Consider the following 27,112-nt stretch of genomic DNA (forward strand, 5'->3'; position numbering starts at 1 on the left):
TGCTATCTAGACTATTGGGCCTCACTTTGCTGAATCTAGTTCATCTCTACGTTTGTGTTTTCCTCTTGCCTCACCGTTATTATTTGTTGGGGGCTTTCTATATCTTTGGGGTTCAATTTCTCTGGAGGCAAGCGAGGTCTTATTTTTTCCCTTTAGGGGTAGTCAGTTCTCCGGCTGGCTCGAGACGTCTAGAACCAACGTAGGCACGTTCACCGGCTACTTTTAGTTGTTTGTGTCAGGATCAGGTATGCGGTTAGCCCAGTTTCCCACCTCCCTAGAGCAGTATTTATATGTTTTCTATCTTGCCGGAATATCAGAGATCCTCTGCCATTGGGATCATAACAGAATGCCAGGCCAAAAAGAAAATGTTTAATGCATCGCAGAAGCGGGATTAAAAAGAAGTTCTGAGGTTTTTTGGTTTTTTTTGCTGCAGTTTTCCTAGCTTCTTCCATCCCCTTTTTCTCTGAGTGGCTGAAACTCTACTGCAGATATGAATGTCCAGACTCTGACTTCTAGTGTGGATCAGCTTGCTGCTAGGGTGCAAAGCATTCAGGATTTTGTTATCCATAGCCCTATGTCTGAACCAAAAATACCTATTCCTGAGCCGTTTTTTGGAGATAGATCTAAATTCCTGAATTTTAGGAATAATTGTAAATTGTTTCTGTCTCTGAAGCCTCGTTCCTCTGGTGATTCCGCTCAGCAAGTTAAGATTGTTATTTCCTTCTTGCGCGGCGACCCTCAGGATTGGGCCTTCTCTCTGGCGCCAGGAGATCCTGCATTGGTGAATGTTGATGCGTTTTTTCTGGCACTTGGTTTGCTTTATGAGGAGCCTAATCTTGAAAATCAGGCTGAAAAAATGTTGCTGGTTATCTCTCAGGGTCAGGATGAAGCTGAGGTATATTGCCAAAAATTTCGGAAATGGTCCGTGCTTACTCAATGGAATGAGTGTGCACTGGCCGCAAATTTCAGAAATGGTCTTTCTGAAGCCATTAAAGATGTGATGGTGGGGTTTCCTATCCCTACAGGTCTAAATGATTCAATGGCTCTAGCCATTCAAATTGATCGACGTTTGCGGGAGCGCAAATCTGATAGTCCTTTGGCGGTGCTGTCTGAACGGGCACCTGATTCTGTGCAATGTGACAGAATTCTGACCAGAGCCGAGCGACAAAATCATAGACGTCAAAATGGGTTGTGTTTCTACTGTGGTGATTCAACACATGTTATCTCAGCATGCTCTAAACGTTTAAAGAAAAAAGTTAATCCTGTCGCCATTGGTACTTTTCAGCCTAAGTTTATTTTGTCTGTGACTTTAATTTGTTCATTATCTTCTTACTCAGTTATGGCTTTTGTGGATTCTGGTGCTGCTCTAAGTCTGATGGATTTGTCGTTTGCCAAGCGCTGCGGTTTTATCCTGGAGCCTTTGGAAAATCCTATTCCTCTTAGAGGAATTGATTCTATGCCATTGGCAGAGAATAGACCTCAGTATTGGACGCAAGTGACCATGTGCATGACTCCTGTACATCAGGAGGTGATTCGTTTTTTGGTACTGCATAAAATGCATGATGTTGTCGTTTTGGGTCTGCCATGGTTACAGGCCCATAATCCAGTTTTAGATTGGAAAGCTATGACTGTGTCTAGTTGGGGGTGTCAGGGGATTCATGGCGATTCTCCATTGGTGTCTATTGCTTCTTCTACTCCTTCTGAGATCCCTGAGTTTTTGTCAGACTTTCAGGATGTATTTAATGAGGCCAGGTCCAGTGCCCTTCCTCCTCATAGGGACTGTGATTGTGCTATAGATTTGATTCCTGGTAGTAAGTTTCCTAAGGGACGACTCTTTAATTTATCTGTGCCAGAGCATGCCGCGATGCGGAGTTATATAAAGGAGTCTTTGGAGAAAGGACATATTCGCCCATCCTCTTCTCCTCTTGGTGCAGGATTCTTTTTTGTGGGCAAGAAAGACGGGTCTCTGAGACCTTGTATTGATTATCGTCTTCTGAATAAGATCACTGTTAAATTTCAGTATCCTTTGCCATTGTTGTCTGATTTGTTTGCTCGGATTAAGGGATCCAGTTGGTTCACCAAGATAGATCTTCGTGGTGCGTATAACCTTGTGCGCATAAAGCAGGGAGATGAATGGAAAACGGCATTTAATATGCCTGAGGGTCATTTTGAGTACCTGGTGATGCCTTTCGGATTATCTAATGCTCCTTCTGTGTTTCAGTCCTTCATGCATGACATCTTCCGGAAATATCTGGATAAATTTATGATTATTTATCTGGATGATATTTTGTTTTTTTCTGATGATTGGGAGTCCCATGTGAACCAGGTCAGGATGGTGTTTCAGGTTTTGCGGGAGAATGCTCTATTTGTGAAGGGCTCAAAATGTATCTTTGGGGTACAGAAGGTTTCGTTTTTGGGTTTTATTTTTTCCCTTTCTACTGTGGAGATGGACCCAGTTAAGGTCCGTGCCATTCATGACTGGACTCAGCCCACGTCTGTTAAGAGCCTGCAGAAGTTCTTGGGCTTTGCTAATTTTTACCGTCGTTTTATCGCTAATTTCTCCAGCGTGGTTAAACCTTTGACGGATATGACCAAGAAGGGTTCTGATGTTGCGAATTGGTCTCCTGCGGCCGTGGAGGCCTTTCGGGAGCTGAAGCGTCGGTTTACTTCAGCGCCAGTCTTGTGCCAGCCGGATGTCTCTCTTCCCTTCCAGGTTGAAGTTGATGCTTCTGAAATTGGTGCAGGGGCGGTTTTGTCGCAAAAAAGTTCTGATGGCTCCGTGACGAAGCCATGCGCCTTCTTTTCAAGGAAATTTTCGCCTGCTGAGCGGAACTACGATGTTGGTAATCGGGAGTTGTTGGCCATGAAGTGGGCATTTGAGGAGTGGCGACATTGGCTCGAGGGAGCTAGACATCGTGTGGTGGTCTTGACTGATCATAAAAATCTGATTTACCTCGAGTCTGCCAAGCGCCTGAATCCTAGACAGGCCCGTTGGTCGTTGTTTTTCTCCCGTTTTGACTTTGTAGTCTCGTACCTGCCTGGTTCGAAGAACGTGAAGGCTGATGCACTTTCTAGGAGTTTTGTGCCTGATTCTCCGGGAGTCTCTGAGCCGGCTGGTATTCTAAGAGAGGGAGTAATTTTGTCTGCCATTTCCCCAGATTTGCGACGAGGGCTGCAAAAATTTCAGGCTGATAGGCCTGATCGTTGTCCACCAGAGAGATTGTTTGTCCCTGATGGATGGACCAACAGAGTTATTTCTGAGGTTCATTCTTCGGTGTTGGCGGGACATCCTGGGATTTTCGGTACCAGAGATTTGGTGGCCAGGTCCTTTTGGTGGCCTTCCTTGTCGCGGGATGTGTGTTCTTTTGTGCAGTCCTGTGGGATTTGTGCTCGGGCTAAGCCTTGCTGTTCTCGTGCCAGCGGGTTGCTTTTGCCCTTGCCTATCCCAAAGAGGCCTTGGACGCACATTTCCATGGATTTCATTTCGGATCTTCCGGTGTCTCGGAAGATGTCTGTTATCTGGGTGGTGTGCGATCGTTTTTCTAAAATGGTCCATTTGGTGCCCTTGCCTAAGTTGCCTTCCTCCTCTGATTTGGTTCCTTTGTTCTTTCAGAATGTGGTTCGTTTGCATGGCATCCCTGAGAATATTGTATCTGACAGAGGATCCCAGTTTGTGTCCAGATTCTGGCGATCCTTTTGTGCTAAGATGGGTATTGATTTGTCTTTTTCGTCGGCTTTTCATCCTCAGACTAATGGCCAGACCGAGCGAACTAATCAGACGTTAGAGACTTATTTGAGATGTTTTGTTTCTGCTGATCAGGACGACTGGGTTACCTTTTTGCCACTGGCCAAGTTTGCCCTTAATAATCGGGCTAGTTCTGCCACCTTGGTTTCACCCTTTTTCTGCAACTCTGGTTTTCATCCTCGTTTCTCCTCGGGTCAGGTTGAGCCTTCTGACTGTCCTGGTGTTGATTCTGTGGTGGATAGGTTGCAGCGGATTTGGAACCATGTGGTGGACAATTTGAAATTGTCACAAGACAAGGCCCAGCGGTTTGCCAACCGCCGCCGCGGTGTGGGTCCCCGACTTCGTGTTGGGGATTTGGTTTGGTTGTCTTCTTGGCATGTTCCTTTGAAAGTCTCCTCTCCTAAGTTCAAGCCTCGCTTTATCGGTCCTTATAAGATTTTGGAAATCCTTAACCCGGTGTCTTTTCGCTTGGATCTTCCAGCGTCTTTTGCTATTCATAATGTGTTCCATAGGTCCTTGTTGCGGCGGTACGTGGTGCCTATGGTTCCTGCTGTTGAGCCTCCTGCCCCGGTTTTGGTTGAGGGCGAGTTGGAGTACGTGGTGGAGAAGATTCTGGATTCTCGTATCTCTAGACGGAAACTCCAGTATTTAGTTAAGTGGAAGGGCTATGGTCAGGAGGATAATTCCTGGGTTGTCGCCTCTGATGTTCATGCAGCTGATTTGGTTCATGCCTTTCACGCTGCTCATCCTGATCGCCCTGGGGGTCTTGGTGAGGGTTCGGTGACCCCTCCTCAAGGGGGGGGTACTGTTGTGAACTGTGTTTCTGGGCTCCCTCTGGTGGTCACTAACGGTATTGTGTTAGGTATGTCTTGTTGCAGGCCTGAGCTCCAGCTGTGTCGTTAAGCAGCGGGTGTTTCCTATTTGAGTCTCCTCTGGACTCAGTCTCTTGCCTGGCATCGTTGTATCCAGACCTATTTGGTCTCCTCCGGATTCCTTTCAGTCTGCCTCATGCAAGAAAAGCTAAGTCTGCTTTGTACAATTTGGATCGTTTGCATTATTCAGTGTTTTTGTCCAGCTTGCTTTACATTTGATTTTTGACTCGCTGGAAGCTCTAGGGGGCTGATATTCTCCCTCCACACCGTCAGTCAGTGTGGGGGTTCTTGAATGTTCAGCGTGGATGTTTTGTAGGGTTTTCTGCTAACCGCATAGTCCACTATCTATTTTCTGCTATCTAGACTATTGGGCCTCACTTTGCTGAATCTAGTTCATCTCTACGTTTGTGTTTTCCTCTTGCCTCACCGTTATTATTTGTTGGGGGCTTTCTATATCTTTGGGGTTCAATTTCTCTGGAGGCAAGCGAGGTCTTATTTTTTCCCTTTAGGGGTAGTCAGTTCTCCGGCTGGCTCGAGACGTCTAGAACCAACGTAGGCACGTTCACCGCCTACTTTTAGTTGTTTGTGTCAGGATCAGGTATGCGGTTAGCCCAGTTTCCCACCTCCCTAGAGAAGTATTTATATGTTTTCTATCTTGCCGGAATATCAGAGATCCTCTGCCATTGGGATCATAACAGTGGACTACGTCACGGCGGTGGAGCAGGGAGAGGTAAGTATTTCAACGTTGCAAGTGCTGTGATCCTGAGCAAGCAGGGGGGGCCCACTTGTTCGCATTGGCACTGGCACAGGGCCCCTCACAGTGCGGCGGTGTGTTTGCACGGCGGGGGCGCCTCCCACCGGCAGCGACACTTTTGCATACTATGAGGGGCCCTGTGCCAGTGACGTCGCCAACGTGTATGCCCCCCCACCTGATGAAGGAACCTGCACTTTCACCTGCACCTTCCTCTTTGTCCCCGTGTAAGGTGGTATAGTATGCGGGAAGGGTAACCTGACTTTCAGCAGGGTCAGATTCTGGCTGTGTAGAGTGCAAGGGGAATATAGTGGTCTGGATCAATGTACCAGCGGACTCATCTAGCAGTGGCTGGGCAATGGGCAGGATGAGGAGGAAACACAGACCTAGGCCCAAATAATAAAGTGGGCTAAATGCAGTTCAAAATTGGTAACAGGACTAACCAGGCGGCATTGCTTTGTTCAGTGGAGGACAACTGTAATGAGAGGCTGACACAGTGAGTAGGGCCAAATAAGTAACTAGGCTAAATGCAGTTCTAAATTGGTAACAGTAGGAAACAGGCGGCACTGCTTTGTTCAGTGGCGGAGAACACCAAGCAGCGGCAGACACCGTTACTAGGCCCCAACCAAACTAGTAGGCCAACTGCAGTGTTACATTAACAACTACTTAATGAGAGCCTGAAGGTTGAAGCTCACACAAGGAAACCTGGAGGAGAACACCAAGGAGGAGAACACCAAGGAGCGGCAGACACCGTTACTAGGCCCCAACCAAAGTAGTAGGGCAACTGCGGTGTTACATTAAAAAATACTTAATGAGAGCCTGAAGGTTGAAGCTCAGACAAGGAAACCTGGAGGAGAACACCAAGGAGCGGCAGACACCGTTACTAGGCCCCAACCAAACTAGTAGGCCAACTGCAGTGTTACATTAACAACTACTTAATGAGAGCCTAAAGGTTGAAGCTCAGACAAGGAAACCTGGAGGAGAACACCAAGGAGGAGGAGAACACCAAGGAGCGGCAGACACCGTTACTAGGCCCCAGCCAAAGTAGTAGGGCAACTGCAGTGTGACATTAAAAAATACTTAATGAGAGCCTGAAGGTTGAAGCTCAGACAAGGAAACCTGGAGGAGAACACCAAGGAGCGGCAGACACCGTTACTAGGCCCCAACCAAACTAGTAGGCCAACTGCAGTGTTACATTAACAACTACTTAATGAGAGCCTGAAGGTTGAAGCTCAGACAAGGAAACCTGGAGGAGAACACCAAGGAGCGGCAGACACCGTTACTAGGCCCCAACCAAACTAGTAGGCCAACTGCAGTGTTACATTAAAAAATACTTAATGAGAGCCTGAAGGTTGAAGCTCAGACAAGGAAACCTGGAGGAGAACACCAAGGAGCGGCAGACACCGTTACTAGGCCCCAACAAAGTAGTAGGGCAACTGCAGTGTTATATTAAAAAATACTTAATGAGAGCCTGAAGGTTGAAGCTCAGACAAGGAAACCTGGAGGAGAACACCAAGGAGCGGCAGACACCGTTACTAGGCCCCAACCAAACTAGTAGGCCAACTGCAGTGTTACATTAACAACTACTTAATGAGAGCCTGAAGGTTGAAGCTCAGACAAGGAAACCTGGAGCAGAACACCAAGGAGGAGGAGAACACCGTTACTAGGCCGCAACCAAAGTAGTAGGGCAACTGCAGTGTGACATTAAAAAATACTTAATGAGAGCCTGAAGGTTGAAGCTCAGACAAGGAAACCTGGAGGAGAACACCAAGGAGCGGCAGACACCGTTACTAGGCCCCAACCAAACTAGTAGGCCAACTGCAGTGTTACATTAACAACTACTTAATGAGAGCCTGAAGGTTGAAGCTCAGACAAGGAAACCTGGAGGAGAACACCAAGGAGGAGGAGAACACCAAGGAGCGGCAGACACCGTTACTAGGCCCCAACCAAAGTAGTAGGGCAACTGCTGTTTTATATAAACAACTACTTAATGAGAACCTGAAGGTTGAAGCTCAGCTTTTTCAGTGGAGGACAGCATGATTGAGTGGCGCCGCAGACAGACAAAGGTAGTATGTGTTAACTAAAAAAGTTGGCTCTATGCATTTTTAAATTTGTTACAGGGGTACACAGGCAGCATTGGTGTGGTCAGTGGAGGACAATTGGAAGGAGGGACCGCAGACAGACTTCCTAGGCCTAAAATAATAAAATAGGCTCTATGCAGTGTTATGATCCTTAGTGGTTGAGGATCACAAATTACTCCAGCTAAGTAACAAAACATAGGACAAGCTCTAGGGAGGTGGCAAACTGGACTGACCGCAAATCTGAACCTATCCAAACACACTAGAAGTAGCCGGTGAACGTGCCTAAAAATCCTAGACGTCTCTAGCCAGCCTGAGGAACTAACTACCCCTAGAGAGAAAGAAAGACCTCTCTTGCCTCCAGAGAAATAATCCCCAAAGATATAGAAGCCCCCAACAGTGAGGTAAGAGGAAGGCACATACACAGGGGTGAAAGCAGATTCAGCAAAAGAGGCCCACTAATTCTAGATAGCAGAAAATAGCAAGGGGTCTATGCGGTCAGTAAAAAACCCTTACAAAATATCCACACTGAGATTTCAAGAACCCCCACACCAACTAACGGTGTGGGGGGAGAAAGTCAGTCCCCTAGAGCAACCAGCAAGTAAGAAATCACATTTTAGCAAGCTGGACAAAAAAACATGATGAACGCTGATAATCAGAAAATGAACAAACAAGGACTTAGCTTGTCTTGGAGAGACTGGGAGCAAGGTAGTCACAAGGAATCTGAAGAGCACTGAATACATTGATAGCAGGCAAGGAACTGAGTATCCAGGTGAGTTAAATAGGAAACCAACCAAGGATAACGAACCAGCTGATGAGGCCACCTGCAGAAAGACAACACTACACAGTACCGCTTGTGACCACTAGAGGGAGCCCAAAAATAGAGTTCACAACAGTACCCCCCCTTGAGGAGGGGTCACCGAACCCTCATCAAGACCCCCAGGGCGATCAGGACGAGCCGCGTGGAAGGCGCGAACCAAATCGGCCGCATGAACATCAGAGGCGACTACCCAGGAATTATCCTCCTGACCATAGCCCTTCCACTTAACCAGATACTGAAGTCTCCGTCTAGAGATACGAGAATCCAAAATCTTCTCCACCACGTACTCCAATTCGCCCTCGACCAGCACCGGAGCAGGAGGCTCAACAGAAGGAACCACAGGTACCACATACCTCCGCAACAAAGACCTATGGAACACATTATGGATGGCAAATGATGCCGGGAGATCCAAACGAAAAGACACCGGGTTAAGGATTTCCAAGATCTTATAAGGACCGATGAAGCGAGGCTTAAACTTAGGAGATGAGACCTTCATAGGAACATACCGAGAAGACAGCCACACCAAATCCCCAACACGAAGTCGGGGACCCACACCGCGGCGGCGGTTGGCAAAGCGCTGAGCCCTCTCCTGTGACAATTTCAGATTGTCCACCACATGGCTCCAAATCTGCTGCAACCTATCCACCACAGAATCCACCCCAGGACAGTCAGAAGACTCAACCTGACCCGAGGAAAAACGAGGATGGAAACCAGAATTGCAGAAAAAAGGCGAAACCAAGGTAGCAGAACTAGCCCGATTATTAAGGGCAAACTCGGCCAATGGCAAAAAAGTCACCCAATCATCCTGATCAGCAGAAACAAAACATCTCAAATAAGTCTCCAACGTCTGATTAGTTCGCTCGGTTTGGCCATTAGTCTGAGGAAGGAAGGCCGACGAAAAAGACAAATCAATGCCCAGCCTAGCACAAAAAGTCCACCAAAACCTGGACACAAACTGGGATCCTCTATCAGACACAATATTTTCAGGAATGCCGTGCAAGCGAACCACATTCTGAAAAAATAGAGGAACCAAATCGGAGGAGGAAGGCAGCTTAGGCAAGGGCACCAAATGGACCATCTTGGAAAAACGATCACACACCAGCCAGATGACAGACATTTTCTGAGATACTGGAAGATCCGAAATAAAATCCATGGAAATGTGCGTCCAAGGCCTTTTCGGGACAGGCAAAGGCAAAAGCAAACCGCTAGCACGAGAACAGCAAGGCTTAGCCCGAGCACAAATCCCACAAGACTGCACAAAGGAAAGCACATCCCGCGACAAGGAAGGCCACCAGAAGGACCTAGCCACCAAATCCCTGGTACCAAAAATCCCAGGATGACCCGCCAACACCGAAGAATGAACCTCGGAAATAACTCTGCTGGTCCATCTATCCGGGACAAACAGTCTCTCTGGTGGACAACGGTCAGGTCTATCCACCTGAAATTTCTGCAGCACTCGTCGCAAATCTGGAGAAATGGCAGACAAAATCACTCCCTCTCTGAGAATACCAGCCGGCTCAGAAACTCCCGGAGAGTCAGGCACAAAGCTCCTAGAAAGTGCATCAACTTTCACGTTCTTCGAACCAGGCAGATATGAGACCACGAAGTTGAAACGGGAGAAAAACAACGACCAACGAGCCTGTCTAGGATTCAGGCGCTTGGCAGACTCGAGGTAAATCAGATTTTTGTGATCAGTCAGGACCACCACACGATGTTTAGCTCCTTCGAGCCAATGACGCCACTCCTCAAATACCCACTTCATAGCCAACAACTCCCGATTACCAACATCATAATTTCGCTCGGCAGGCGAAAACTTTCTTGAAAAGAAAGCACACGGCTTCATCACAGAGCCCTCAGAGCTTCTCTGCGACAAAACAGCCCCTGCTCCAATCTCGGAAGCATCAACCTCGACCTGGAAGGGGAGAGAGACATCTGGCTGACATAAGACTGGAGCTGAAGAAAACCGGTGCTTCAGCTCCCGAAAGGCCTCCACGGCCGCAGGAGACCAATTAGTCACATTAGAGCCCTTCTTGGTCAAATCCGTCAAAGGTTTAACCACGCTAGAAAAATTTGCGATGAAACGACGGTAAAAATTAGCAAAACCCAAGAACTTCTGAAGACTCTTAACAGACGTGGGCTGAGTCCAGTCATGAATAGCCTGGACCTTGACTGGGTCCATCTCCACAGAAGAAGGAGAAAAAATAAAACCCAAAAAGGAGACCTTCTGTACTCCGAAGAGGCATTTTGAGCCCTTCACAAATAAAGCATTAGCACGCAGGACCTGAAACACCATCCTGACCTGCTTCACATGGGACTCCCAATCATCAGAAAAGACCAAAATGTCATCCAGATAAACAATCATAAACTTATCCAGATATTCTCGAAAAATGTCATGCATGAAGGACTGAAACACAGAAGGAGCATTAGAGAGTCCAAAAGGCATCACCAAGTACTCAAAATGGCCTTCGGGCGTATTAAATGCTGTTTTCCATTCATCTCCCTGCTTAATGCGCACAAGATTATACGCACCACGGAGATCTATCTTGGTGAATCAACTGGCACCCTTAATCCGAGCAAACAAATCAGACAATAGTGGCAAAGGATATTGAAATTTGACTGTGATTTTATTCAGAAGGCGATAATCTATACACGGTCTCAAAGAACCGTCCTTCTTGGCCACAAAAAAGAATCCTGCACCAAGAGGGGAAGAGGATGGGCGAATATGTCCCTTCTCCAAAGACTCCTTTATATAACTCCGCATCGCGGCATGCTCTGGTATAGACAAATTAAAAAGTCATCCCTTAGGGAATTTACTACCAGGAATTAAATTTATAGCACAATCACAATCCCTATGAGGGGGCAGGGCACTGGACCTGGGCTCATCAAATACATCCTGGTAGTCAGACAAAAACTCAGGGACCTCAGAAGGAGTGGAAGAAGCAATAGACACCAATGGAGTATCGCCATGAATTCCCTGACAACCCCAACTAGACACAGACATAGCTTTCCAATCTAAAACTGGATTATGAGCCTGCAGCCATGGCAGACCCAAAACGACAACATCGTGTAAATTATGCAGAACAAGAAAGCGAATCACCTCCTGATGAACGGGAGTCATGCACATGGTCATTTGCGTCCAATACTGAGGCTTATTCTCAGCCAATGGCGTAGCATCAATTCCCCTCAGAGGAATAGGAAATTCCAAAGGCTCCAGGACAAAACCACAGCGCCTGGCAAATGACAAATCCATCAGATTCAGGGCAGCACCCGAATCCACAAAGGCCATAACCGAGTAGGACGACAAAGAACAAATCAAAGTAACAGACAAAATAAATTTAGGCTGTATAGTACCAATGGTGACAGGTTTAGCGACCTTTTTTAAGCGTTTAGAGCATGCTGAGATAACATGAGCAGAATCACCACAGTAAAAGCACAACCCATTTTGATGTCTATGACTTTGTCGCTCAATTCTGGTCAGAGTTCGATCACATTGCATAGACTCAGGTCTCTGTTCAGAAAATACCGCCAAAGGATGAGCAGATTTGCGCTCCCGCAAACGCCGATCAACCTGAATGGCTAAAGCCATAGAATCACTCAGACTTGTAGGGGTGGGGAACCCCACCATAACATCCTTAATGGCTTCAGAAAGACCTTCTCTGAAACTTGCAGCCAAGGCACACTCATTCCATTGAGTAAGCACTGACCATTTCCGAAATTTTTGACAATACACCTCTGCTTCATCCTGCCCTTGAGAGAGGGCCAGCAACGCTTTTTCTGCCTGACTCTCAAGATTAGGCTCCTCATAAAGCAGTCCAAGAGCCAGAAAAAACGCATCCACATTAAGCAATGCAGGATCTCCTGGCGCCAGAGAGAAAGCCCAATCCTGAGGGTCGCCACGCAACAAGGAGATAACAATTTTTACTTGCTGAGCGGAATCACCAGAGGAACGAGGTCTCAGAGATAGAAATAACTTACAATTATTCTTAAAATTCTGAAACCTAGATCTATCTCCAGAGAACAACTCAGGAATGGGTGTCTTTGGTTCTGACATAGGACTGTGAACAACAAAATCCTGAATGCTTTGCACCCGTGCAGCAAGATGATCCACACTAGAAGTCAGAGTCTGAACATCCATGTCTGCAGCTGAGCTCAAAACCACTCAGAGTTCAAGGGGATGAAAGAAGCTAGACAGACTGCAGCAATGGAAAAGCGGGAGGAAAAAAAAAAAAAATGTACTCAGGTCTTCTTTTAATCCCACTTCTGCGATGCATTAAACACTTTTTGGCCTGCTATACTGTTATGATCCTTAGTGGTTGAGGATCACAAATTACTCCAGCTAAGTAACAAAACATAGGACAAGCTCTAGGGAGGTGGCAAACTGGACTGACTGCAAATCTGAACCTATCCAAACACACTAGAAGTAGCCGGTGAACGTGCCTAAAAATCCTAGACGTCTCTAGCCAGCCTGAGGAACTAACTACCCCTAGAGAGAAAGAAAGACCTCTCTTGCCTCCAGAGAAATAATCCCCAAAGATATAGAAGCCCCCAACAGATAATAACGGTGAGGTAAGAGGAAGGCACATACACAGGGGTGAAAGCAGATTCAGCAAAAGAGGCCCACTAATTCTAGATAGCAGAAAATAGCAAGGGGTCTATGCGGTCAGTAAAAAACCCTTACAAAATATCCACACTGAGATTTCAAGAACCCCCACACCAACTAACGGTGTGGGGGGAGAAAGTCAGTCCCCTAGAGCAACCAGCAAGTAAGAAATCACATTTTAGCAAGCTGGACAAAAAAACATGATGAACGCTGATAATCAGAAAATGAACAAACAAGGACTTAGCTTGTCTTGGAGAGACTGGGAGCAAGGTAGTGACAAGGAATCTGAAGAGCACTGAATACATTGATAGCAGGCAAGGAACTGAGTATCCAGGTGAGTTAAATAGGAAACCAACCAAGGATAACGAACCAGCTGATGAGGCCACCTGCAGAAAGACAATGGAGCGCCCCCACACCGCCGCAGGGCCTAGGGGTACCCGGAGCCGGGCCTCTGGGTCTCAGTCCTGGGGTTGTCACGGTGGCTAGACCCGGTCCGTGGCCCTGTCTGTCAGTGGGGGACGTCCGGTAGAATAAGTGATGATGATGGTGCAGTAACGGTGGTGTAGCGGTGCAGTTGTGGGGTGCAGGTCGCGGTAAATAACGAGGACACCAGGTTGCAGTCTCTTTACCTCTTTACTGGAGATCTCTCAGTCCGCAGTCCAGAATACGGTTCACCAGGCTGCGCAAGTCCGGTCGGTCCGATGGCACTTCCAGAGTTCTCCTCACAGGTGGAAATCAGTGCCCTCCTTCTTAGCGCTATGTGTTGTAGTCCTTCCCTGCTGTGCTCACGGAAAGTACCCCACAACTGTTGTGTCTGTTTCTTAAGTTCCCTCACAACTCGATTCACTGATGTTCTTCTCGTATTCCATCCCTCCCTGTTATTCAGGTTGGAACGGCACCCGTTTGTCAGGTAGGCCTGGAGTTCTTCCGGGACCCTAGAGACGCCCCTCTCCCGCAATTGCCCCCCAAGACTTCATAGGTGATATGTGGTAGACAGCCCGCCTTAAACTGACTGCCCTGCCGCTGTTTGGAGTATGGCTTGAAGCTGTATGCTATTCCACTCCCTCGGCGTTCCGGCCACCGGTAATGCGCCTCAGTAGGATGTTGCTCCGGTCCTACAGCATGACCCCTACTGGTATTCTCCTTTTTGCTTGATCTCGTTTCTCACTCAGCACAATCTATCTCGCTTCTAGTCCTTTCTTGGGCACCGCCGCTATGCTGAGCAGGCACGGTCCCGTTACGTTCTTTCTAATGCCAAGCCTCTGTCAGGATCCCACCCCTGACAGAGACCCTACTGTCTCTTCCTCCACAACACCCTCTGCCACAAGGTGTTGCTTCGTTCAATCCAGTCAGCTTTCCCTTCTAACTTCCTGCCTGACCCCCAGTTTACCCACTATGGTGGGGAGTGGCCTAATGAATAGAACCCTTAGCTCCCCCCGGAGGCCCTGCTGTGAAACATATTGGTGTCTGTGATACCTGGTCAGATGAACTCCTTCAGTGCCATCGAACGCACCATGGCTCCCCATAGTGGCGGATCCACAGTACTGCAATGACCAGGACTCTGGGGCGCTGCACTCCCCCCTGGTTAAACACAGTACTCCGGGACTGGGAAGAAAACAACAATACAGGTTAGCAAAAAGACATACAATTTTCGTTGAGTGCAAAACAATAAGTATACTTGAACAGGCTTCCCTTTATGGGAGGTGAGGACACTTTAACGTTACAAACATAATTAAATATCATAGCAACAGGCTACAATTAGCTCTCATTACCCAACCGGGTATTCTACTAGATGCAAACATTATTGACCAATAATTTAACTTTGCCTTTAAGGATATACACTCTTAATCCGCTAAAGACCTTCCTATAATCACATTATAAGGTATTTTAACTTTGCATTCGCCTTCTTTGGAATCTGCAGGACCGCCTGTCCTAACGGCACCAGACCTACTGCCTCTCCTTTCTATTACAGGACCGCCCCGTTCAGCCAGGGCCTACTGCCTTTTCAACTACTATACACAGTATAGAACATAACTTTTCTTTCAGTTTGAGAACACTGAGCCGGCTCTACTTGGCTCCTATAAGGACTCACTCACTAACCCCTACGGGTTCACTTTCTGTCCTTAGTAACACATTATTAACTTTCTATGGGGACTCAGGGTTTACCTTCTATCCTCACCTTCGTTATTACTTCCTTTCTTTCAAGTATGCAGGACTCTAATTCCTCCCCTACGGGCTCTCTGCATCTTTCTTTTTAAAGAACATTATCTAGGTTTCACATTTCAAACAGATTAAACACACATAACTTTTCTTTATGCAAAAACAGTTACATTTCTTCCAGAGCATCATCATATTACTGTTCTAAAACAGTATCACTTTTCAAGTTCAGGTCAAACATCCCCTTTAAGAGGGGATCAAGTCTTTCTGAGGTAGCTCGTCTTCTCAGCCTACCAGTCTTTGCTCAGCAAAGGTTCCAGAACGGTATCTTCGCAAAGAGTCTTTAAGTAAAACCAGTAGAAAGCGCCTTTAAGAAGGTGCAAACTATTTACAAGAAAGTTTGGATCATGCACTGTTCATGATTTCTCAGTTTGTAAAACTTGTGCAAAACTGGTAGGAAAAGCAAACAATAGGGATCCCGGGTCAACTAAGGGATCCATAAAGAGTTAACCCTGAGCGGGTTTAGCAGCAAACAGTTCACAAACAGTTAACGGGAAAACTATTTACATTTTCATAAAAGAGCAGTGATACTTTACTGTTGTGAAGCGGGAGGTGGTCTCCTGTCCGGTCTCACCAGGCCAACAGATCGCACTGGTGAGCCAGGACGCTGTTCCGGTCCCAACAGTGATAAAATCCCTCGCCGGGAGATCCTTCTTGTCGGCAAGTGTACACGTCCCTCCAGGGCACGGTGAGGTTGGGCTTCTTGCGGTTCCGCGGGGCCGGGCTCCGCTGTCTTCCCCTTGGGGTCACCTCTTTCCGGTGCTTCAGCAGCAGCCTGGAAGGCAGTGCACCGCTGCACGCCTCGTGCCATCCAGCCAGCTTCCCCCGTAGCCCTCCTCCATCGGGTATACGTCACCGCATCGCCTGATTCTAGGTCGCGATCGAACCTCCCGCGGCAAGGTTCTACCTCCTCTCGGTCCACGCGGACTTGCACTGGTTCCCCGATCTCTTGGATCACTCCTCTTCCACACTGAGGGTTAAAGGCCACTACTACACCCCAGTGTGAGGGCAGGATTTCCGGAGCGCTAATCAAATCAATCTGTTCCGCAGGCTGGGGTCGGCTCCTCCATGCGGCCATCAACCGCCGCAGATGTTCAGCATCGGGTAGAATCTTTAAGTCCGGCGTCTGGGACGTACCTCCAGCCACGGTCGGGTGGGTAGCGACAGGGGACACTGGGGCCAGATGGATCTCCGTGGGCTGGCCTAGCCGTGAAAGTACGCGGGCATCGGCCCTCAGCCGGCGGGCTAGCTGTCGAGCCTCGGCTGCAGCCGCACATTCCGCAGACAGCGGCAAAGGGGCCCGACCCATCGGTGGCCCTGCGAGGGTCAGACCCTGCAGCGTTGGCGTTTCTGAGGCTGTCCCGGGTTGTGCAGCCTCAGGCCGGGCCGGGTCAGCTCCGCGTGGTACTTCTGGTGTCGCCATCTTTATTTGTCCTCCAATGTCCTCTTTTCGCGGTCTCTTTCGTGGGCGTCCCCGTCCCCATGATCTCCACCCTCCAACCAAGATCAGGAGGCGGACCTCGGCTGTTGACGGGCACGTCCTCAGGACACAGAAATACTTAGACTGGGCGGCCATTGCTGTTCGCGCTCTCCAGCTTGCCTACGCCCACTTCACGCCTCTCTTCTCTTCCTGCGCTCTCCTCAGCGCTACAATGGCGGCGGATTTTGGCGGCAAATGGCACAACACACAGTCTTTGCAATAAAGTACAGTTCAAGCACAACAAATCACAGTTCCAAGGCACACATGACCTGATTCTTCAGGCTTAAGTAGATCCTGTTCGTGACGCCAAGTTGGAGCGCCCCCACACCGCCGCAGGGCCTAGGGGTACCCGGAGCCGGGCCTCTGGGTCTCAGTCCTGGGGTTGTCACGGTGGCTAGACCCGGTCCGTGGCCCTGTCTGTCAGTGGGGGACGTCCGGTAGAATAAGTGATGATGATGGTGCAGTAACGGTGGTGTAGCGGTGCAGTTGTGGGGTGCAGGTCGCGGTAAATAACGAGGACACCAGGTTGCAGTCTCTTTACCTCTTTACTGGAGATCTCTCAGTCCGCAGTCCAGAATACGGTTCACCAGGCTGCGCAAGTCCGGTCGGTCCGATGGCACTTCCAGAGTTCTCCTCACAGGTGGAAATCAGTGCCCTCCTTCTTAGCGCTATGTGTTGTAGTCCTTCCCTGCTGTGCTCACGGAAAGTACCCCACAACTGTTGTGTCTGTTTCTTAAGTTCCCTCACAACTCGATTCACTGATGTTCTTCTCGTATTCCATCCCTCCCTGTTATTCAGGTTGGAACGGCACCCGTTTGTCAGGTAGGCCTGGAGTTCTTCCGGGACCCTAGAGACGCCCCTCTCCCGCAATTGCCCCCCAAGACTTCATAGGTGATATGTGGTAGACAGCCCGCCTTAAACTGACTGCCCTGCCGCTGTTTGGAGTATGGCTTGAAGCTGTATGCTATTCCACTCCCTCGGCGTTCCGGCCACCGGTAATGCGCCTCAGTAGGATGTTGCTCCGGTCCTACAGCATGACCCCTACTGGTATTCTCCTTTTTGCTTGATCTCGTTTCTCACTCAGCACAATCTATCTCGCTTCTAGTCCTTTCTTGGGCACCGCCGCTATGCTGAGCAGGCACGGTCCCGTTACGTTCTTTCTAATGCCAAGCCTCTGTCAGGATCCCACCCCTGACAGAGACCCTACTGTCTCTTCCTCCACAACACCCTCTGCCACAAGGTGTTGCTTCGTTCAATCCAGTCAGCTTTCCCTTCTAACTTCCTGCCTGACCCCCAGTTTACCCACTATGGTGGGGAGTGGCCTAATGAATAGAACCCTTAGCTCCCCCCGGAGGCCCTGCTGTGAAACATATTGGTGTCTGTGATACCTGGTCAGATGAACTCCTTCAGTGCCATCGAACGCACCATGGCTCCCCATAGTGGCGGATCCACAGTACTGCAACGACCAGGACTCTGGGGCGCTGCAACAACACTACACAGTAAAGCTTGTGACCACTAGAGGGAGCCCAAAAATAGAGTTCACAACAATGCAGCTTCCATTAGGTGGCAGGGGTACACAGGCAGCAGTGGTGTGGTCAGCGGAGGACAATTGGAAGGAGGGACCGCAGACAGACTTCCTAGGCCCAAAATACTAAAATAGGCTCTAGGCAGCTTCCATTAGGTGGCAGGGGTACACAGGCAGCATTGGTGTGGTCAGCGGAGGACAATTGGAAGGAGGGACCGCAGACATACTTCCTAGGCCCAAAATACTAAAATAGGCTCTATGCAGCTTAAATTTGGCTACAGGGGTACACAGGCAGCATTGGTGTGGTCAGTGGAGGACAATTTGAAGGAGGGATCGCAGACAGACTTCCTAGGCCTAAAATAATAAAATAGGCTCTATGCAGCTTCCATTAGGTGGCAGGGGTACTCAGGCAGCATTGGTGTGGTCAGCGGAGGACAATTGGAAGGAGGGACCGCAGACAGACTTCCTAGGCCTAAAATAATAAAATAGGCTCTATGCAGCTTCCATTAGGTGGCAGGGGTACACAGGCAGCATTGGTGTGGTCAGTGGAGGACAATTGGAAGGAGGGACCGCAGACAGACTTCCTAGGCCTAAAATAATAAAATAGGCTCCATGCCGCTTCCATTATGTGACAGGGGTACACAGGCAGCATTGGTGTGGTCAGCGGAGGACAATTGGAAGGAGGGACCGCAGACAGACTTCCTAGGCCTAAAATAATAAAATAGGCTCTATGCAGCTTCCATTAGGTGGCAGGGGTACTACTACTTAATGAGAGCCTGAAGGTTGAAGCTCAGACAAGGAAACCTGGAGGAGAACACCAAGGAGGAGGAGAACACCAAGGAGCGGCAGACACCGTTACTAGGCCCCAACCAAAGTAGTAGGGCAACTGATGTCTTATATAAACAACTACTTAATGAGAGCCTGAAGGTTGAAGCTCAGCTTTTTCAGTGGAGGACAGCGTGATTGAGTGGCGCCGCAGACAGACAAAGGTAGTATGTGTTAACTAAAAAAGTTGGCTCTATGCATTTTTAAATTTGTTACAGGGGTACACAGGCAGCATTGGTGTGGTCAGTGGAGGACAATTGGAAGGAGGGACCGCAGACAGGCTTCCTAGGCCCAAAATACTAAAATAGGCTCTATGCAGCTTCCATTAGGTGGCAGGGGTACACAGGCAGCATTGGTGTGGTCAGCGGAGGACAATTGGAAGGAGGGACCGCAGACAGACTTCCTAGGCTCAAAATACTAAAATAGGCTCTATGCAGCTTCCATTAGGTGGCAGGGGTACACAGGCAGCATTGGTGTGGTCAGCGGAGGACAATTGGAAGGAGGGACCGCAGACAGACTTCCTAGGCCCAAAATACTAAAATAGGCTCTATGCAGCTTAAATTTGGCTACAGGGGTACACAGGCAGCATTGGTGTTGTCAGTGGAGGACAATTTGAAGGAGGGATCGCAGATAGACTTCCTAGGCCTAAAATAATAAAATAGGCTCCATGCCGCTTCCCTTCCATTATGTGACAGGGGTACACAGGCAGCATTGGTGTGGTCAGCGGAGGACAATTGGAAGGAGGGACCGCAGACTTACTTCCTAGGCCTAAAATAATAAAATAGGCTCTATGCAGCTTCCATTAGGTGGCAGGGGTACACAGGCAGCAGTGGTGTGGTCAGCGGAGGACAATTGGAAGGAGGGACCGCAGACAGACTTCCTAGGCCTAAAATAATAAAATAGGCTCTATGCAGCTTCCATTAGGTGGCAGGGGTACACAGGCTGCATTGGTGTGGTCAGTGGAGGACAATTGGAAGGAGGGACCGCAGACAGACTTCCTAGGCCTAAAATAATAAAATAGGCTCTATGCAGCTTCCATTAGGTGGCAGGGGTACTACTACTTAATGAGAGCCTGAAGGTTGAAGCTCAGACAAGGAAACCTGGAGGAGAACACCAAGGAGGAGGAGAACACCAAGGAGCGGCAGACACCGTTACTAGGCCCCAACCAAAGTAGTAGGGCAACTGCTGTCTTATATAAACAACTACTTAATGAGAGCCTGAAGGTTGAAGCTCAGCTTTTTCAGTGGAGGACAGCGTGATTGAGTGGCGCCGCAGACAGACAAAGGTAGTATGTGTTAACTAAAAAAGTTGGCTCTATGCATTTTTAAATTTGTTACAGGGGTACACAGGCAGCATTGGTGTGGTCAGTGGAGGACAATTGGAAGGAGGGACCGCAGACAGGCTTCCTAGGCCCAAAATACTAAAATAGGCTCTATGCAGCTTCCATTAGGTGGCAGGGGTACACAGGCAGCATTGGTGTGGTCAGCGGAGGACAATTGGAAGGAGGGACCGCAGACAGACTTCCTAGGCTCAAAATACTAAAATAGGCTCTATGCAGCTTCCATTAGGTGGCAGGGGTACACAGGCAGCATTGGTGTGGTCAGCGGAGGACAATTGGAAGGAGGGACCGCAGACAGACTTCCTAGGTCCAAAATACTAAAATAGGCTCTATGCAGCTTAAATTTGGCTACAGGGGTACACAGGCAGCATTGGTGTTGTCAGTGGAGGACAATTTGAAGGAGGGATCGCAGACAGACTTCCTAGGCCTAAAATAATAAAATAGGCTCCATGCCGCTTCCCTTCCATTATGTGACAGGGGTACACAGGCAGCATTGGTGTGGTCAGCGGAGGACAATTGGAAGGAGGGACCGCAGACTTACTTCCTAGGCCTAAAATAATAAAATAGGCTCTATGCAGCTTCCATTAGGTGGCAGGGGTACACAGGCAGCAGTGGTGTGGTCAGCGGAGGACAATTGGAAGGAGGGACCGCAGACAGACTTCCTAGGCCTAAAATAATAAAATAGGCTCTATGCAGCTTCCATTAGGTGGCAGGGGTACACAGGCAGCAGTGGTGTGGTCAGCGGAGGACAATTGGAAGGAGGGACCGCAGACAGACTTCCTAGGCCTAAAATAATAAAATAGGCTCTATGCAGCTTCCATTAGGTGGCAGGGGTACACAGGCTGCATTGGTGTGGTCAGTGGAGGACAATTGGAAGGAGGGACCGCAGACAGACTTCCTAGGCCTAAATTAATAAAATAGGCTCTATGCAGCTTAAATTTGGCTACAGGGGTACATAGGCAGCATTGGTGTGGTCAGCGGAGGACAATTGGAAGGAGTGTCTGACGCAGTAAGTACTCGGAGTACTCCGAGGGTGGCATACTTAGGTACAGGGTTGGGCTCCTATGCTGACTTTCAGACATTGTAATTTGGTGCAAAGTATTTACTGGTGTAAATGTAGGACAGGGCTCCTGACTATTTTAACTAGCATCATACATGTCAGCAAATTGTTATTGTCAGTGCCAGGCATTGAAGGATTTCAGCGCATAGACTAAACAGTGGTGGAGCAGCGACAGATAATTTTGCAAGTGGTAGAGCACTGTTTTACCTTGGGGGGGACACTCTCTCCTGGCCGGCGGTACAAGCCCAGGGCCCCTCATGTTACAACGGTGTGTCTGACGTTGGGTGCGCGCCACCACCGCCAGAGACACTTCATTGTACTATGAGGGACCCAGTGCCAGTGCCGTCGACCAAAAGTGGGCACACCCACCTCTTCAGACAAACGGCACTCTGACGGGTGCTTGCGACAAGTGGCGAGACCACGGCCCCGTGGGGGGAGTTAGGCCATTTAGGGAGGTGTAAACATGTCGTATGCTGGACAAACAGCAGCTGCAAATTAAGAGATTGGAACCGTCAGTAACACCAGTCCCAAAGCAAGACCTTTTTACAGGAAAGGTGTCAGCCGGGAAAGGTGGGGCAAAATAATTTGAAATCCATGAGTGGTTCATTTTAATGAAGGTTACGATCATCAACATTTCGGGTAGCCAGACGTGTCCTTTTTTCGGTCAGGATTGAACCAGCAGCACTGAATACTCTTTCTGATAGCACACTAGCTGCTGGGCAAGCAAGCTCCTGCAATGCATATTCGGCCAATTCAGGCCAGGTGTCTAATTTGGATGCCCAGTAATCAAAGGGGAATGATGGTTGAGGGAGAACATCGGTAATGGAGGAAAAATAGTTAGTAACCATACTGGACAAATGTTGTCTTCTGTCACTTTGAATGGATGCTGCTGTACCTGTCGTGTCTGCGGTCATTGCGAAATCACTCCACAACCTGGTCAGAAAACCCCTCTGTCCAACGCCACTTCTGATCTGTGCACCTCTAACACCTCTGCCATGTAGCCCCCTGCAGCTCGTGTGAGAACCATCACCGCCGCTGTGTGCTGGGAATGCCTGAATCAAACGGTCTACAAGAGTAGCTTGTTTGGTTGCCAATATCTGTTCGAGGTTCTCATGTGGCATGATATTTTGCAATTTGCCTTTATAGCGAGGATCAAGGAGGCAGGCCAACCAGTAATCGTCATCGGTCATCATTTTTATAATGCGTGGGTCCCTTTTGATGATACGCAAGGCATAATCCGCCATGTGGGCCAATGTTCCAGTTGTCAAGTCAGTGCATATGCTGGGTTGAGGAGCACTTTCTGGCAAATCAACGTCACTTGTCTCCCTCAAAAACCCTGAACCCAGCCTTGCACCGCCAGCAGTTTCTATTGCCCCCTGAGAAGCTTCCTCTTCCAAAAAATACTCATCCCCATCATCCTCCTCGTCCTCCTCCTCTTCACCCGCCACCTCGTCCTGTAGACTTCCCTGAGCAGACAATGGCTGACTGTCATCAAGGCTTCCCTCGTCCTCGGCTGCAGACGCCTGTTCCTTTATGTGCGTCAAACTTTGCATCAGCAGACGCATTAGGGGGATGCTCATGCTTATTACGGCGTTGTCTGCACTAACCAGCTGTGTGCATTCCTCAAAACACTGAAGGACTTGACACAGGTCTTGGAGCTTTGACCACTGCACACCTGACAACTCCATGTCTGCCATCCAACTGCCTGCCCGTGTATGTGTATCCTCCCACAAATACATAACAGCACGCCTCTGTTCACACAGTCTATGAAGCATGTGCAGTGTGGAGTTCCACCTTGTTGCAACGTCGATGATTAGGCGATGCTGGGGAAGGTTCAAAGACCGCTGATGGTTCTGCATACGGCTGGAGTGTACGGGCGAACAGCGGATGTGAGAGCAAAGTCTGCGCACTTTCAGCAACTTTTCAGGAAGCACTGCACCACCAGGTTTAAGGTGTGAGCCAGGCAAGGAATGTGTTTCAGTTGTGAAAGGGCTATGGCAGCCATAAAATTCCTTCCGTTATCACTCACTACCTTGCCTGCCTCAAGATGTACAGTGCCCAGCCATGACTGAGTTTCTTGCTGCAAGAACTCGGACAGAACTTCCGCGGTGTGTCTGTTGTCGCCCAAACACTTCATTGCCAATACAGCCTGCTGACGTTTGCCACTAGCTGTTCGATAATGGGACACCTCGTGTGCTACAGTGGCAGCTGCGGATGAAGTGGTCGTGCGACTGCGGTCTGTGGACGAGCTCTCGCTTCTGCTTGAGGACGAGGAGGAGGAGGGGTGACGAACGCCTACAGCCAACTGTTTCCTAGACCGTGGGCTAGGCAGAACTGTCCCAATATTACTGTCCCCTGTGGACCCTGCATCCACCACATTAACCCAGTGTGCCGTGATGGAGACATAAGGCCCCTGGCCATGCCTACTGGTCCATGCATCTGTTGTCAGGTGCACCTTTCTACTCACAGATTGCCTGAGCGCATGGACAATGCGGTCTTTTACATGCTGGTGGAGGGCTGGGATGGCTTTTCTGGAAAAAAAGTGTCGACTGGGTAGCTCGTAGAGTGGTACAGCGTAGTCCATCAGGGCTTTGAAAGCTTTGCTTTCAACTAACCGGTAGGGCATCATCTCTAACGAGATTAGTCTAGCAATGTGGGCGTTCAAACCCTGTGTACGCGGATGCGAGGATGAGTACTTCCTAACGAGAGTCTCATGTAGGGTGAGCTGGACTGGAGAGCTGCATAGGGTGGAACTAGCGGGGGGTGCCGGTGGACATGGGTGACTGAGAGAGGGTTGGTGATGGTATTCTTGCTGTTGCCCTACATACAGTTTTTCCTACCACGAACCTGGTGATTCCATGACTGCTTTGGCCTTGCGACGAAACCGCCACATTACCTGCAGATGGTGTGGTAAACGGTGGGCTTACAGTGAGGGAAGGGATGTCGCGTTGCTGACTAGCTTCATTGTGAGAGGGTGCTACAACGTTTGGTAGTTTGTCCAGGCTTGCAAGTGAATGGTGGTTAAATGTCTACGCATGCAACTTGTATTTAGATTTTTAACATTCTGACCTCTGCTGAAGGTCCTTGAGCATTTCTTACAGATGACTTTGCACTGATCATTGGGATCTTGGTTAAAATGGCAGACTGCACTCTTCCTACTATTGGATACCTTTTCAGGCATTGCACACTGAGCTACTTTAACCGGATGGCCACGCTGTCCTACAACTGGTTTTGGTTTAGCCACACGTTTTTGGCCAGATACGGGCCTGCCAGATGGAACCTGTTGCGATGTTGATGCCTGCTGCGGCTCCTCCTCCGCTTCAGAGCTACTGCCGCCTGCACCCTGTTCCCCCAATAGCTGCCAATCGGGGTCAACAACTGGGTCATCTATGACCTTCTCTTCTATGTCCTGTGCACCTTCCTCTGGGTCACCGTGTAAGGCGGTGCTATAGCGTTCGTGACGGGGCACCATAGTCTCATCGGGGTCAGATTCTGGATCAGTACACTGCGAGGGCAATGTTCTGATCTGAGTCAAAGGAACAGCATAATAATCTGGCTGTGGCTGTGCATCTGTGCACTCCATGTCCGATTCATCTTGTAATGGGCATGGCCTGTTAACAATTTCCCTTTCTAACCCAGGCACGGGATGTGTAAAGAGCTCCATGGAGTAACATGTTGTTGTTGCAGAGTGCGTCTTCTTGCAGTCACCGCTGTAGTTACGAGAGCTTCAATCAGCAAGATATCTTGAGTAAACAGTAATTACTTCATACTGGATAAGCATGAGATACAATTCAGTGTCACACAATCCGTGCACTGAGGCATATACATTCATGAAGAAGAAAGGAATAATCAGGAAGTAAGAAAACAACCAACAATTGAGAGTTTCCCTCCCCACATTACAGCAAGTATATAAAGTTACACACTATCGCCATCTGCTGTCTGGTTAGTGTAAAGTCCTCCTTTAACTTATAATAAGTCCTAATCTGTTGCATATGCCAACACCCTTTCTCAACAGTAAGGACTTATTCAATCAAACTCAACTTTTTTATTAGTCTCTGATGTTTATCAGCATTCAATGCCTTCGTGAGGATGTCTGCTGTCATTTCTTCAGTAGACAGTACTCTAACTTCAAGACTCCTTGTTCCTGATGATCTCTCAAGAAATGATATTTCACATCAATATGCTTGGTTCTTGGATTGACTCTTTCCATCTGAGCAAGAACAAGACATCTGTTATGGTTCTCAATGGCAAGAGAACATAGCCCAGCAAACATAAGAACTAGCTCTTGGAAGGATGGAAACTAAACTGACCATGAACTAAACCTGCCGCACAACTAACAGTAGCCGGGTAGCGTAGCCTGCGTTTTATCCCTAGACGCCCAGCGCCGGCCGGAGGACTAACTAATCCTGGCAGAGGAAAATATAGTCCTGGCTCACCTCTAGAGAAATTTCCTCGAAAGGCAGACAGAGGCCCCCACAAATATTGGCGGTGATTTTAGATGAAATGACAAACGTAGTATGAAAATAGGTTTAGCAAAATTGAGGTCCGCTTACTAGATAGCAGGAAGACAGAAAGGGCACTTTCATGGTCAGCTGAAAACCCTATCAAAATACCATCCTGAAATTACTTTAAGACTCTAGTATTAACTCATAACATCAGAGTGGCAATTTCAGATCACAAGAGCTTTCCAGACACAGAAACGAAACTACAGCTGTGAACTGGAACAAAATGCAAAAACAAACAAGGACTAAGTCCAACTTAGCTGGGAGTTGTCTAGCAGCAGGAACATGCACAGAAAGGCTTCTGATTACAATGTTGACCGGCATGGAAGTGACAGAGGAGCAAGGCTAAATAGCGACTCCCACATCCTGATGGAAACAGGTGAACAGAGAGGATGATGCACACCAGTTCAATTCCACCAGTGGCCACCGGGGGAGCCCAAAATCCAATTTCACAACAGTACCCCCCCCTCAAGGAGGGGGCACCGAACCCTCACCAGAACCACCAGGGCGATCAGGATGAGCCCTATGAAAGGCACGGACCAAATCGGAGGCATGAACATCAGAGGCAGTCACCCAAGAATTATCCTCCTGACCGTATCCCTTCCATTTGACCAGATACTGGAGTTTCCGTCTGGAAACACGGGAGTCCAAGATTTTTTCCACAACGTACTCCAACTCGCCCTCAACCAACACCGGAGCAGGAGGCTCAACGGAAGGCAAAACCGGTACCTCATACCTGCGCAATAATGACCGATGAAAAACATTATGAATAGAAAAAGATGCAGGGAGGTCCAAACGGAAGGACACAGGGTTAAGAATCTCCAATATCTTGTATGGGCCGATGAACCGAGGCTTAAACTTGGGAGAAGAAACCCTCATAGGGACAAAACGAGAAGACAACCACACCAAGTCCCCAACACAAAGCCGAGGACCAACCCGACGCCGGCGGTTGGCAAAAAGCTGAGTCTTCTCCTGGGACAACTTCAAATTGTCCACTACCTGCCCCCAAATCTGATGCAACCTCTCCACCACAGCATCCACTCCAGGACAATCCGAAGATTCCACCTGACCAGAAGAAAATCGAGGATGAAACCCCGAATTACAGAAAAAGGGAGACACCAAGGTGGCAGAGCTGGCCCGATTATTGAGGGCAAACTCCGCTAAAGGCAAAAAAGCAACCCAATCATCCTGATCTGCAGACACAAAACACCTCAAATATGTCTCCAAGGTCTGATTCGTCCGCTCGGTCTGGCCATTAGTCTGAGGATGGAAAGCAGACGAGAAAGACAAATCTATGC

Source organism: Ranitomeya variabilis, chromosome 2 (assembly GCF_051348905.1).
Source record: "Ranitomeya variabilis isolate aRanVar5 chromosome 2, aRanVar5.hap1, whole genome shotgun sequence".
Classification (NCBI taxonomy): domain Eukaryota; kingdom Metazoa; phylum Chordata; class Amphibia; order Anura; family Dendrobatidae; genus Ranitomeya; species Ranitomeya variabilis.